This window comes from Canis lupus, chromosome 15, assembly GCF_011100685.1.
Source record: "Canis lupus familiaris isolate Mischka breed German Shepherd chromosome 15, alternate assembly UU_Cfam_GSD_1.0, whole genome shotgun sequence".
Taxonomy (NCBI): Eukaryota; Metazoa; Chordata; class Mammalia; order Carnivora; family Canidae; genus Canis; species Canis lupus.
In genome coordinates, this window is record NC_049236.1 from 50,072,550 (window position 1) to 50,085,252 (window position 12,703).

Genomic DNA, 12,703 nt, shown 5'->3' on the forward strand with positions numbered 1-12,703 from the left:
AATAGCAGACACACGAACTTGTGATGCCATCTCATACAGTGCAATCACTTTTGACAAGCTAATTTCTGGTAGGTGCCCAGTCAATTGGTTTCACAGCTTAGCTATTCATCGACAGACAGGGTGTCTGTGTTTTCCCCCATGCACTTCCAGTTTGCAGAGTAGTGCCAGACTGGCATCTTGTCTTGTGACTTGATAACAGATTCCATTAATAGCACATCCAGTGGTACTAACATGCGGTCTCTCTCAGCTGGGGGAAATCTGGCAATCGGTGCCAGCCTGGAGATTCGTCAGGGTTGGGGTGCCCACATGCCAGTTCGTGCATAAGAGGGCGACTGTGAATTCACACCCTCTGTATGCACAGGGAATTGCAAAAGGGACGCTTTGGAACTAAAAAGATAAGGGAAAATTATGGATAAAAACTTTCCTGATATCTGCCATCCTCGTTTTGTGAAATCTGAGGTGAAACAAAATCCCCATTGTTTCACTAGGTTGGGACCAGGCCTGGCTCTGGGCTCTATTTATCCCCCAACACATTGCTGGTTCTCAGTGATTATCATTATCATTATTAATGATGGTGATAATTGACAACATGGTAAATAACTTGAAAAGAGCTAGTTTCCTGAAGGAAAAAAAATAAGTCACTGTAATAATGGCTCTTTTACACAGTAATAGATAGCACATTTGTGTCTTGGTATTTTAAATTATGTCTTTGTTTGCTGGGGCTGGAGGGCATAGGCTGCAGTTTTGAAATCCAATAAATGCACAAGCGGATTAGCATTAGGAAAAGGGTACATGTTAATCAAAGCCAGCCATTTGGACTTCAGGTCGTTAATTGCATGTAAATTTTCTGTTTTGCTTTTCTTTCTAATCTTGCTTTATTTCTGGATTTGTAGAGCTGACCTTACCCATAGGAGCATAAGAATGTTGCTTCCTGGGTGCCGAGGTTTTAGGCTATGACACATAAAATAACTCCTTCTGAAGGAAATACTCTGTAATCGAGGTAAAGCTTAAAATGCCAACGTACTAACAGGAAGGACTGCAAAGGACCTGGGGAGCTCCTGGTTCACCCATCATTTCTCCCTGACTTTGATCAGTCAATAGTAGGAGAAAGAAGATAGACCTGAATAATCAGTTCTTGAAAAATAGAAGGTCAATATGTGTTTTTCCTAAAGACTTGCCGAAGATCCTTCTCAGTAATCTGAGAAAAATGTATGTGTTTCCTCCTACCTGTATCTTGAAACATTTTCCTGCAAGGTAAATATATTTACCTGGGTGAATAATTTCAATTAAATTGGAATTTTTAAAAAATAACGTTTCCTGCTATGTGAACTGATGGCCCAAGCCTTTTCACCTCTGCTCTTTCTGTGATTTACAATGACGTCTAATACTGGAATAAAAACTCAGACATGATCTATGGAGCTTAAAGTGCATTTCTTTTAGAAATGGTTTGGCATGAATGTATTTGTGCAACCGAACTCATTTGTTTAAAAAGATGGCAGAGTAGATTTTACCTAGAAAACCCCTTAGAATTCCAAATATGTAGTCTTTAGGGTATGGATTTATTTTTGGAGTCTGATAGAAAAAGATAGGAATCCATTTCAACCAAGAAAGCCTTTCTTGAAATATCAGTTTGGTAGATAAAGTGTCAACTTGGTGGAAGTAATAATAATAAAGATGATAATATCTCATTGAGAAACAGATTGAGCAACATTTCATCCCCCTTTTTCCACAGAGCACCAGTGGCTGGCTGTACTGCATCTACAGATTATGAATTTACATTGTTCCCTGATGCCTCATTTCCTAGGGCTCCTTTACCTAAGGCCCTACAGGATCTCACATGTACTTAGGCATGTTCTGGTCTGTTTTCAAGCTTTGTCATGGATTCCTCATTTCCTTTCCCCATATAATTGGAAAACTTGCCAGATACTCTAAACCTGAATTCCACTCTGGTCTACCACATGCTTGGTTTCTCTTCAGAGCTATGGAACCCTTTCTGAATATGGAGGAGTCTCTTTTCTAGGTCTCCTGCATTGTTCTGACTGAGCTGGAAACTTCATGCAACTGCCACTTCCAACCACTTCCATGCCACTCCAGTGAGTCAGAACATCCTACTCTTTGCATGAGTTAGCTCTGCTTCCCTAGACTGTGTAAATGCCCTGTCGAAGCCCTCCTCACATGGTACTTGTGATACTTTCCCGGGGCTAATGTCAAAAATCACTGCAGACTGGGTGGTTTCAAACCACAGAAACTTATCCCTGTGTAGTTCTGGAGGCTGGAAGTCCCAAATCAAGGTGTTGGCAGAGTTGATTCCCACTGGAGATTCTGAGAGAGAATCAGTTCCATTTCTATCTCGTAGGTTCCGGTGGTTGCCAGCAATCCTTGGTTTTCCTTGGCTTGTGGCAGCAAAACTCCAATCTCTGTTTACTTCTTCACATGGTGTCCTCTCCTGTGTGTGTGTGTTCTCCTCCTCCTCCTCCTCCTCCTCTTTCTTCTTCTTCTTCTTCTTCTTCTTCTTCTTCTTCTTCTTCTTCTTCTTCTTCTTCTTCCTTCTCCTCCTCCTCCTCCTCCTCCTCCTCCTTAAAGATTTTATTTATTTATTCATGAGAGACACAAAGAGAGAGAGAGGCAGAGACACAGGCAGAGGAAGAAGCAGGATCCCCACAGGGAGCCTGATACGGGACTCAATCCCTGGACTGGGATCACGCCCTGAACTGAAGGCAGAAGCTCAACCACTGAGACACTCAGGTGTCCCTCTGTGCCTCTTCTTTATAAAAGGACACTAGTCCCATTGCATTGGGGCCCACCTTACTCCAGGATGACCACATCTTAACTTGTGCAGGAAAGGAAAAAGGAAAAATAATTTCCCTCACCATTCTGAGGTCCCTTAATAAAAGACAGAGTCATAGAGAAAGACAAATAGAAGTTTATTATCATAAGACCTCATGTCTACATGGGACATATCTAGAGAAAAATGAGTAACTCCATGAGGTGGCTTAGAATGCAGGATTAAATACCATCTTCATAGAAAAAGGAGAAGACTGATGTTGTTGGCCTTTTAGGGAGCATAAGGGATTTTTACAGGAAAGATGAATGAGCCCTTAGAGGCATAGATGGAAGGTACGAGTTTGTGACAAAGTTTGTCTGGGTGTGATGTCCACTTTTTGTGTCTTCTGTGATGAGAATCAATTTTCCCTGGTTCATGCAATTCCCAGGGAGGGGACTTGGGACAGTCAGAGTTTCTTTTGGAGAATTTGTCTTTAGGCAGATAAAGGGAACTCAGAGAAAGCCTTTCCCTGCATCTGCTGTTTTTCAACTGCTTGAGGTTCAAAATAATCCATATACCAAAGTGGCATAATTTGGAGGGGCGTGTCTTGAACTCCTGTAGTCATATTTTGGGGGTGGCATAGTCTGTTACCCTGCACCTGATTACATCCGCAAAGACCTTATCTCCAAATAAGCTTTCATTCTGAGGTACGGGTGGTTAAGAATTGAGCCTTATCTTTCTGGAGGACACATTCCACTTATAACAATATTATAATTTTTGTTCACATGACCACCTTTTCCTACTTCATTGTGAACTCTTTGAAGAAGTTCTGTGTCAGCTCTATCTATCCTAGCTTCTGATACATTGTAACACTCAATAAATAATGACTGATTAATAAGTAAGCAAACTTACAGACTCATAGTTTCTGGGTTGGGAATTGGGGAAATGTTGGTACTTGATAAGAAAAAAAAAAATGGGCCCCTGACTCCAACTTGGGAGTCTAGAATTCATTGTCCTGCAAAATATTGACAGGAGTAGGTACAGACACTATGGCTTCACTTTGTAAAACTACTTTCAATATTTCAATAAACCCGACAGAAACGGCACATGTATCCACAGAAAGGCTGCACGGGACTAACCAAAATGCTTCTGGGCCAAATAACACTGCAGGGTTAATTCACAGGAGCTCAGTGCTGTGTTGAGTCGTCTTGCCCAGAATCCCAAAGAGAAGATGACAGCAAGAGCTCATATTTGTCCTTGGTGTTACCCTTATTATCCTTATTTATCTACAATAACTACCTCTCTCTGGTTTAAAGCTGGTCTGCTGACGCTCTCATTTTCTCTCTTTATCTATTCTCTGACTTATATCCTACCCCTATGAAGCAAAAGGCCTCACCAGCTTTCCTGTCAAAGGGTAAAAGGGATAGCTTCTCACCACAAAAGGAGAACTCCACGACCAACTGGCTCTTAATAAAGTGGATATTAGAGGACTTTGGAAAATCCTTTCAGTACAAATGGCTGGCTGGTAAAGCTATTGTTTTACTGCATAATCCTACTTTGCATGTTAGAAGTGAATACTACCCTATAATTCTAATCTCCCCCATGGCAGATGGACACCTTGGGTCTGCTAGTACAAAAGCAAACAGGAAAAGCTAATTAAATAATTTTCAAAATATCACTTCTAATATACTAAGTAATTACAAGTTACTCAGTGACAAGTGCCAAGAAGAAATCAGCTGGGTGGTGATATAGCAAGAGTAACTTGGTGGGGAGTTCACAGAGGACTTTCCAGCCCATCAAACAGCTTTGAGAGGGGTTTAGGAGTTCAGAGTATGCCGTCCCAGAATACGCCACTCTGGCATAAGGATTATTTTGAGCCGAAGGCATTAAAAAAAAAAAAAAAAAAAAAGCAGACACACAGAAAACCTCTCTGCCCTCTCCCTCTCTGCCAGGAAGGTTAAGATAATTCTGAATCACTGGAGACAATTCTAGACTCTTATAAATCCTAAATCCAGAGATGGCAGGCACCGAAGGAATCTATACAACAAACCTTGCCAAAACAACTTTTATCTTCTGTTAGTTTTTTCATATATTTACCTTCCCAAGTTTGCTACCCATCCCTAGAAGCCTAAAGCCCTTTTCTTTGTCTTGTCACTTCTCTACAAAATTTGTTGTTATAAGCCCAAGTTCTAACCACCCCACTGAGTTGCTTGTCACTGAGTACTCCCATGTATATGTGCAGTGCGCATTAATAAACTTCTGCTTATTTTTCTCTTCTTAATCTGTTTCCTTTTTTGGTCTAATTCACAGGGCTCCAGCCAACAAATATAAGATGGATAAAGGAAAAAGGTTTTTTCTCCCCTATAGGAGTAAAAAACTTAGGAGAAGGGCCATAAAGAGATCATATTGTTCTCTTCACTAAGGCATGGGCCACATTTCCAACTGCCTTGGCCAGTCAACCACTTTAATTTTACTCTGTAAACTCCCCCATTTATTAGGGATTGATAAGTGTATCTCTAAGGATTTAGTCTTGGGCAGGTCTATGACACTCTCAAATACCCTTACCTAGTGACATTTTTTTTAATGTTTTAAGAACTTGTTATTTTCATGATGAAACATGGAGGAGGTAGGAGAAAGAATTAGAAGCTTTTGTAATGCTATAGCAATAGTTCTCAACCTTGGCTATTTGTTAGACTCACCTACAGGGCTTTAAAAAAATGTATAAGTAGTACAACTACTGTGGAAAACAGCATGCAGGTTTCTCAAAAAATTAAAAATAGAATCATCATATGATCCAAAAATTCCACCACTGGGTTTTTACCCAAAGAATATGAAACTATTTACTAATTTGAAGATATGTGCACCCCTATGTTTATGGCAGCATTGTTTACAATAGCTAAAATATGGAAACAACCTAAATGGCCATTGATCGATGAATGGATAAAGAAGGTGTTGTATATATACATGATGGAATATTAATCAGCCATAAAAAGGAATGAAATCTTGCCATCTGCAACAACATGGACGGATCTAGAGGGTATAATGCTAGGTGAAATAGTCAGAGAAAGACAAATGCTATGTGATTTCACTTATATGTGAAACTTAAGAAACAAAACAAATGAACAAAGAAAAAAGAGACAAACAAAAAATCAGACTCTTAAATATGAAGAACAAACTGGTGGGTACCAGAGGGGAGATGAATGGGAGGACGGGTGAAACAGATAAAGGGGATGAAGAGTACATTTATCACGATGAGCACTGAATAATGTATAGAATTGTTGAATCACTATTGTATACCTATAACTAATATAACACTGTACATTAATTATATTGGAATTAAAAAATAAGTAAAAGACAAAATATGTATAGGTGTCAGTATGTAAGAGTTTGCTATTATTACTTAAGCCCTGGTTCCTGGGATAGTATGATCAAGCACTGGATTCTGGAAGAATTCCTTTTGGATTTCTGTAGTTAGGGGGGATCTGTGCTACTTCTTTTCTTTTTTTCCTTAAGATTTTATTTTATTTTATTTATTTGTTTATTTAGTGCATGTGCAGAGGAAAGGGCACAGGGAGAGGGAGAAGAATTTCAAGAAAATCTGCATTGAGCATGGAGCCCAATGCAGGGGTTCAATCTGACGATCCCAAGATTATGACCTGAGCTGAAATCAAGTCAGATGCTTAAATGGCTGAGCACCCAGGTGCAACTTCTATTCCAAGTGTTGGCATTGGCTTGTGTTCAAATGACATTTTTTAGCTGTGGTGTTCTCCATTTTCTCTTCTCAACCCTTGGCATCACAGACTTCACTTTATTTATTATTTATTTTATTATTATTATTTTTTACAGACTTCACTTTAGCATGAGCCTGTGCTGCCTCTGTAGACAGCTGGAAGCAGCTGTGTCAAGACCTGCAGTGTTATCATGGATGCCTAAGTGAGTATTGATGTCAAGATTACATGCATAGTATATGTCTTACTACAGCAGAAAGGTGTGGTGTCAGGCATGAGGTCTCAAGTTGGGGGCACTTCTCTTTATCTTTATAAAGATATCTGCTATCTCTGTGGTGTTTGGCAACATAATGCTTGTTTTTCCATTTTGCCAATGAGTGATAGAATTATGAATAAGACTATTAATCTTATTTTTGGAAATTCTACAGCCTGCCTTTATTCATATTCCTCAAAATTAATAGACCAGATCATTTGGCCAGTGTAGCCCATGAAAGTTCAAAGTCTTGGTAAATGTAATTTAAGAATCCTTATTCATGGGTAAGTGAGAAGGAGCCCAACAGGAGCCAAGGTTAAGGAAGTACCTAGCAGAAAGCTGCAGGTGCAAGAGGATGTATGGAGCAGTGGCTCCATCATTCATTATTTTCTTCTTTTGTTTACTGGCTCAAAAAGTATTTATTAGGTGCACCTCAAGTGTTTGAAGGTAAGAAAGTGATTTGTAGGAGGAGCTCCCCCTGAATGGCCTTGTGTCATAGACTTCCTAACTGGTCATTTCTGTAATGAATGTGGATCAGATGCTCCTGCTCACTGATTTTTCCAGCTACCTTTTCTTCCTGGCTATTTGTTAGAATAGATGCCATTTCTGCTCACTCCTACATCCTCTCCACATAAGTCTTTGGCTTGTCAATCATGACATTCACATTTATAAATCCAGTTTTGCAACTTTAAATCTGCTAGGAAAAATTGGGATTAACTTCACTATTATTTGTAAGTGAATTACACTCTCCTTTTCTATTTGTGCCTTAATTTTTTATATACTTGTCTTTTGCTTTTTCCTAGCTTCTCTTCTATCTCCACTTTTCCCCAGAGGCCATTTTTTTGTGTCCATCAGAATTAAGAATGAGAGCTAGTGAAAACTCTAGTTGAGAAGATTGTGATAAGGATATCTATATTTGTTAAGGGCATTTTAAAATCTATTTTATTTTATTTTATTTTTAAGATTTTTTATTTATTTGAGAGAGAGAGAGAGAAGAAGAGAGAGCGAGTGAGCACAGGAGTGAGAAGGGGCAGAGGGAGAGGGAGAAGCAGATTCCCCACTGAGCAGGGAGCCCCATGTGGGGTTCAATCCCGGGACCCTGGGATCACGACCTGAGCCAATAAGAGACGCTCAACCAACTGAGCCTCCAAGGTGCCCCTTAAAATCAATTTTAATTTATACTATGCATTTTGCTGAAATGATGACAGGAAATAATTGAAATCAACTCTGTTATTACTAGGGTCCTGGTCAGCCTCTTGGCCCTGGCCTCTTTCTCCTACATGCCCTGTTGAAGGCCTGACGTAAGGTAGGCCATTAATAAAGATTTTTTTAATGACTAGAAAGGAAACAGAGGCTTTTTAAAACTCAAATTAGTTCAATAGAAAAATTGGAATGGATATGGGGGAAAAGATTGAAATGGAAATGAAATTTCAGAGTTCTCTGTGGATCTTGTTTCTCATTTCTGCCTTTTCTCAATGAGCATTGATAATTGAAAGTTGACTATTTCATTTCAAATTTATTAATTGATATGCAATTTATTTTTCCTGAAAAATCAGTTTTATTCGACTACTTATCCAATAGATTTATTCAATTAATTTTTTAACTTTTGACTCATTTTATCTTACAAGCCTGTTCTATACTTCCAAATGGTTCAAATAAATTACACCTCTAAAACTACTGGAAAGTTCATAGTAAAGCTTAATGTAACAAAAATCTCAATTTATGGAACCTAATTTTCCAGGGATGTAGGCTTTACGAAATGAAAATGACTGTTTCAATCCATAGTGTAAAATCTGCCTTCCACTCAAGGTGATGGCGGAGGCACCTGCATTAGTGTCTCAGGCAATTCCCTTCAATGAATAGTCCTTTAAACACCCTCGATTCCATGCATTCATTGGGATTTCTGTTTTGTGAGCTTGTCCATTTCATATATTTTCCTGTCCTCCTCTACTTTTTCCTCTCACACCACCAGCTGGGTATGATCACTCTGCAATTTCCTTGTCTATTCCAGTTCCCCAGCCACCACTCCCTTCCTCAGTTTCTAAGAACTGCTCTGATTGAGTCTTTCTCTTCTTTTCCTTCTTTCCTAGGTTAGGCATTTGTTGATGCATTTCCTTGGTGGTCAGCATTTGTTACCCAGTAAAAATGTCAACACCTGCAAGTTTCTTCCTAAGTCTCCCAACATTTCCTGAGAATGGCTGATTTCCATATTTATTGAATATTATTTTTAATGGAAGTGCCCCTGACCCCAACCTGTTCTACAAGAAATGAAATTGTGCTTTATTTTCTCTCATTTTATTTTATTGTGTCTTGAACCTAATATTTTTATAGTTGAAAACTCTGCTTTCTAGCTTTTTTCCTTTTTGACTCATATTGATGGTTTTTACTTGGATCTTCAACTAATTTCACCATGAAAACTAGCATAGCGAAGTGAAATCAATTGGATAAGAGATTGCCACTAGTGCTGTGAACTTTTAACTATACAATCAATGAGTTTACTTCAGGTTGTGTCCTAATGTGAAAGATTAACCTATTGCTTAGAAATCTGGAATTCGGGATCCCTGGGTGGCGCAGCGGTTTGGCGCCTGCCTTTGGCCCAGGGCGCGATCCTGGAGACCCGGGATCGAATCCCACATCGGGCTTCTGGTGCATGGAGCCTGCTTCTCCCTCTGCCTGTGTCTCTGCCTCTCTCTCTTTCTCTCTCTGTGACTATCATAAATAAATAAACATTAAAAAAAAAAAAGAAATCTGGAATTCATCTAGTGAATTCACCTAGTGTCAATTATTTCCTTGTTATTTATAAATAGCTTAAAATGGTAATAGGAATGGGGGAAATAATTGGGAGTGGAGGTGGAAAAACCACTTCAGGGCACGCCTGGGTGGTGCAATGGTTGAGCGTCTGCCTTCAGCTCAGGTCCATGATCCCAGGGTCCTGGGATCGAGGTCTGCATCTGGCTCCCCTCAGGGAGCCTGCTTCTTCCTCTGCCTGTGTGTCTGCCTCTCTCTCTCTGTCTCTCATGAATAAATAAATAAAAATCTTAAAACAAAACAAAACACTTCAGGCTCATGCTTGTCCTGAAATGAGAAAACTATTACAGACTTGAACATGTATGCAGCTTCTTCTAGGAGCAACCATCAAGCCACATCTTAGCCAGACTTTTTCTGAATGTACCAATGAACTTGGACTATCCCTCCCTTTTCCTCACCTCCACCACCCAAGAAAGGGGAATTTAATAGCAGTTGCACACAACAGACTTTATTCACCCCCTGCTGATGAGGATGAGATTTCAGATCTGCTCCACAGTACACTATGATTTCTAACTCTCAAGAAACAAGCAATGATTGTGCCTTCAATCCCTCCACTTTCACCTGTCAAAAAGCTTAAAAAGTTTGTATGTGATTGAAAATGGTCTACATCAAATAAAAAATAAAAAATAAAATAAGCAAGCACCCATCTGCCTAAAGTTTCTATGTGAACATTGGCTCTCCTGCATCTGCTGCTGACGTGGCAACCCCTGGCTAATCCTAACCTCTCTGCCTTCCAGATGGAAATTCTGGCCCAACTCTGGTTGGCTTGAACTTGATGCAAGGTCAGTTCAGAGGACAAAAGACAAGTAAGTGCACTGCATGCCATTTTCTTGTTCCAAAAGCTAAATTTCTTTTAAAGAGGCCACACTCCTTCTCCTCAACTACTACAGTTTTCCCTGAGGATTCCTTAATAGGAGTGTGTCATAGGAAAGGACAATGTCACAAACTAATGAATACCAAATATTGGGGCTGCATGAGTAGCTGTTGGCCAACTGTAGATTCCAATGGGTGACTTTTAGTGTTCCTTTTCTTGAATTTAAACTGTGCATCTCTCTTCCCCATAGTCCTTTAATGAACTTTCAATACCAGTTTGATGACCTAGTGTCTCCAGTGAAAATGTACACATATATTTATCTGAAAGTGGCCTTCTTATAGAGAATGAGTCCCTTTGGATTTGGTTGTAAGAATGACTTATTCTGCAGGAAGCCGGAGGCACCCTAGAGGGAGAAGGAGTAGTAAGTAGAACATCTTGGGGGAACCCTTTGCAGGCCAGGATGGCCCCACAAATCAGGTAGATTTGAGGTTCTGAGCAGGCTTGAGGTTAAGCAAATTAGAATGTAGTGCTTCCTCAAGCTAGAGGCAGAAGGCCAGTAAATATGAGTGTTTTAGATGAGCTTCTGTTTGCAACGTTATATCTCTGTAGAACTGAGAGACATTTTAGTGTTTCTTTTGATGAAAACTCTGAAGTGATTTATGACAATTTAGAGAGACAGTTATCTGAATGGTGTTCCTTGCAGATTAATGATGATAGGAAAAAACAGTGTGCCTACATCTGTGAGGAATGAAAAGTTGTTGGAAAAATGTTTGTCCATAGTTGTTAATGAGGAGCTCACAGAATTGTTCCTTTAGTTCTCCCCTTCCTTTTTCAAAAAATATTTTATTTATTTAACACACAGAGGGAGGGGGAGGGAGCGTGAGTGGAGGGAAGGAGCAAAGGGAGAAGGAGAAGGACACTCCTCGCAGAGCAGGGAGCCTGACCCAGGACTTGATCCCAGGACCCTGGGATCACTACCTGCCTGAGCCAAAAGCAGATGCTTAGCCACTTAACCAACTGAGCCACCCAGGTGCCCCACCCCTTCCTTTTTTTTTTTTTTAAACAAAAACAAACCAACACACCCCCTCCCAAACACACACACATATGCAGGCATAGAAAAAAACACCGGGAGGAGATGCATTGAAAACAGTCATAGGACTCATCTAAAATGGTGGCATCTTATTTTCTTTTTAGTGCTCATACGTATATTTTAAATTTTCTACAAAGTGCATATAATAAAATTATTAAAAATTAAACACCATTGTTTGTCTTTTAACACTGCACCTGGTTTGAGGGCATTAATATGGAAAAACAAAACAAAACAAAACAAACAACTTTCTAGAACTCCAGGAAATTAAATGGAGCTCAGAAACAGAGTCAGATGGGAAGCTATAGCAGGTCAGTCAAACGCCTCACCGCCCCCTCCCCAAGTGCCCCAGTATATAGAATTGCCATGACAGCTAACTGTGGTTCAGATAACAAACCAAAGAGAGAGAGAGGCTTTTATTTGAATTGTCAGCCTTAGCCTTGAGATACAGCGCAAGTGGTTTTAACAGCCAAATCACATCTTTGCGAACAATGTCACAAAGATAGAAAAGGAGCATTATATTTTTTATCTTGCAGATGTCCTGAATAAAGTACACTTGGTTCCAATTTCATCTTGATAGCGCATCACAGATCACAGTGACAGCCTTGCTGGAAAATCGCTGATACTGGGTTCAGCTTGGTTTTTTCCACTCTGGGTAGAGAAGCCCTGCATTTTCATTAGTGCAGATCCATGACTATTACTTACTATAAAAAAAGGCTTCTTGGTTTTGATGGATTTCTTAGCACAGCTACTAGAATGTCCTGGCCTCCAGAGTATGCAGATGGGGCAGGTGAACTTTAGCAAGGATCCCATCTAACTAAACACACCGTGGTATCACCTACCATCTGCCACAGCATATGCTTAAAAGACACGGTTTACAAATTAAATAGATAGTAAAATTCTGGTTTCCTAGGTCCACATCATCTCTAGTACAAAACATTGGCTATATTTTCAAAGGCATCGGGAACCAAAACAATAATGATCCTCTGTCGGTCTCTAGCCCTGGGAGAGCTCATTTATTCAAAGGTCCAGGGAACTTGGAAGATGGAGCACAGCTGTTCAGAAAGGACTGCTGTACTCTCCCTTTAACCTGGTGGGAGCAGATCTCCGAGCATCTGAGTTACAGGCACCATGGAGGGCCCCACTGTCAATAATCTTAGGTTGATTCTGGAGTTTATAGGGCTGGCTCCTATTTGGTTTTGGGCTTTACCTTTACTTGGAGCCAACAACAACAACAACAACAAGATAG

General features: G+C 40.0%; 1 long non-coding RNA gene across 3 annotated transcripts in view; it reads left to right on the forward strand.

The window, feature by feature from the left end:
• The window catches only part of LOC119869343, a 58,955-nt gene that overhangs the window by 19,418 nt on the left and 26,834 nt on the right, over positions 1-12,703 (forward strand). For 2 of the 3 annotated variants that reach the window (XR_005370881.1, XR_005370880.1), the window contains 2 exons: positions 6,611-6,697; positions 10,291-10,359. This is a non-coding gene — a long non-coding RNA (uncharacterized LOC119869343). Of the gene's footprint in view, positions 1-4,145; positions 4,290-6,610; positions 6,698-10,290; positions 10,360-12,703 lie in introns of those variants that run through there. The other variant, XR_005370882.1, reaches the window with a different exon arrangement.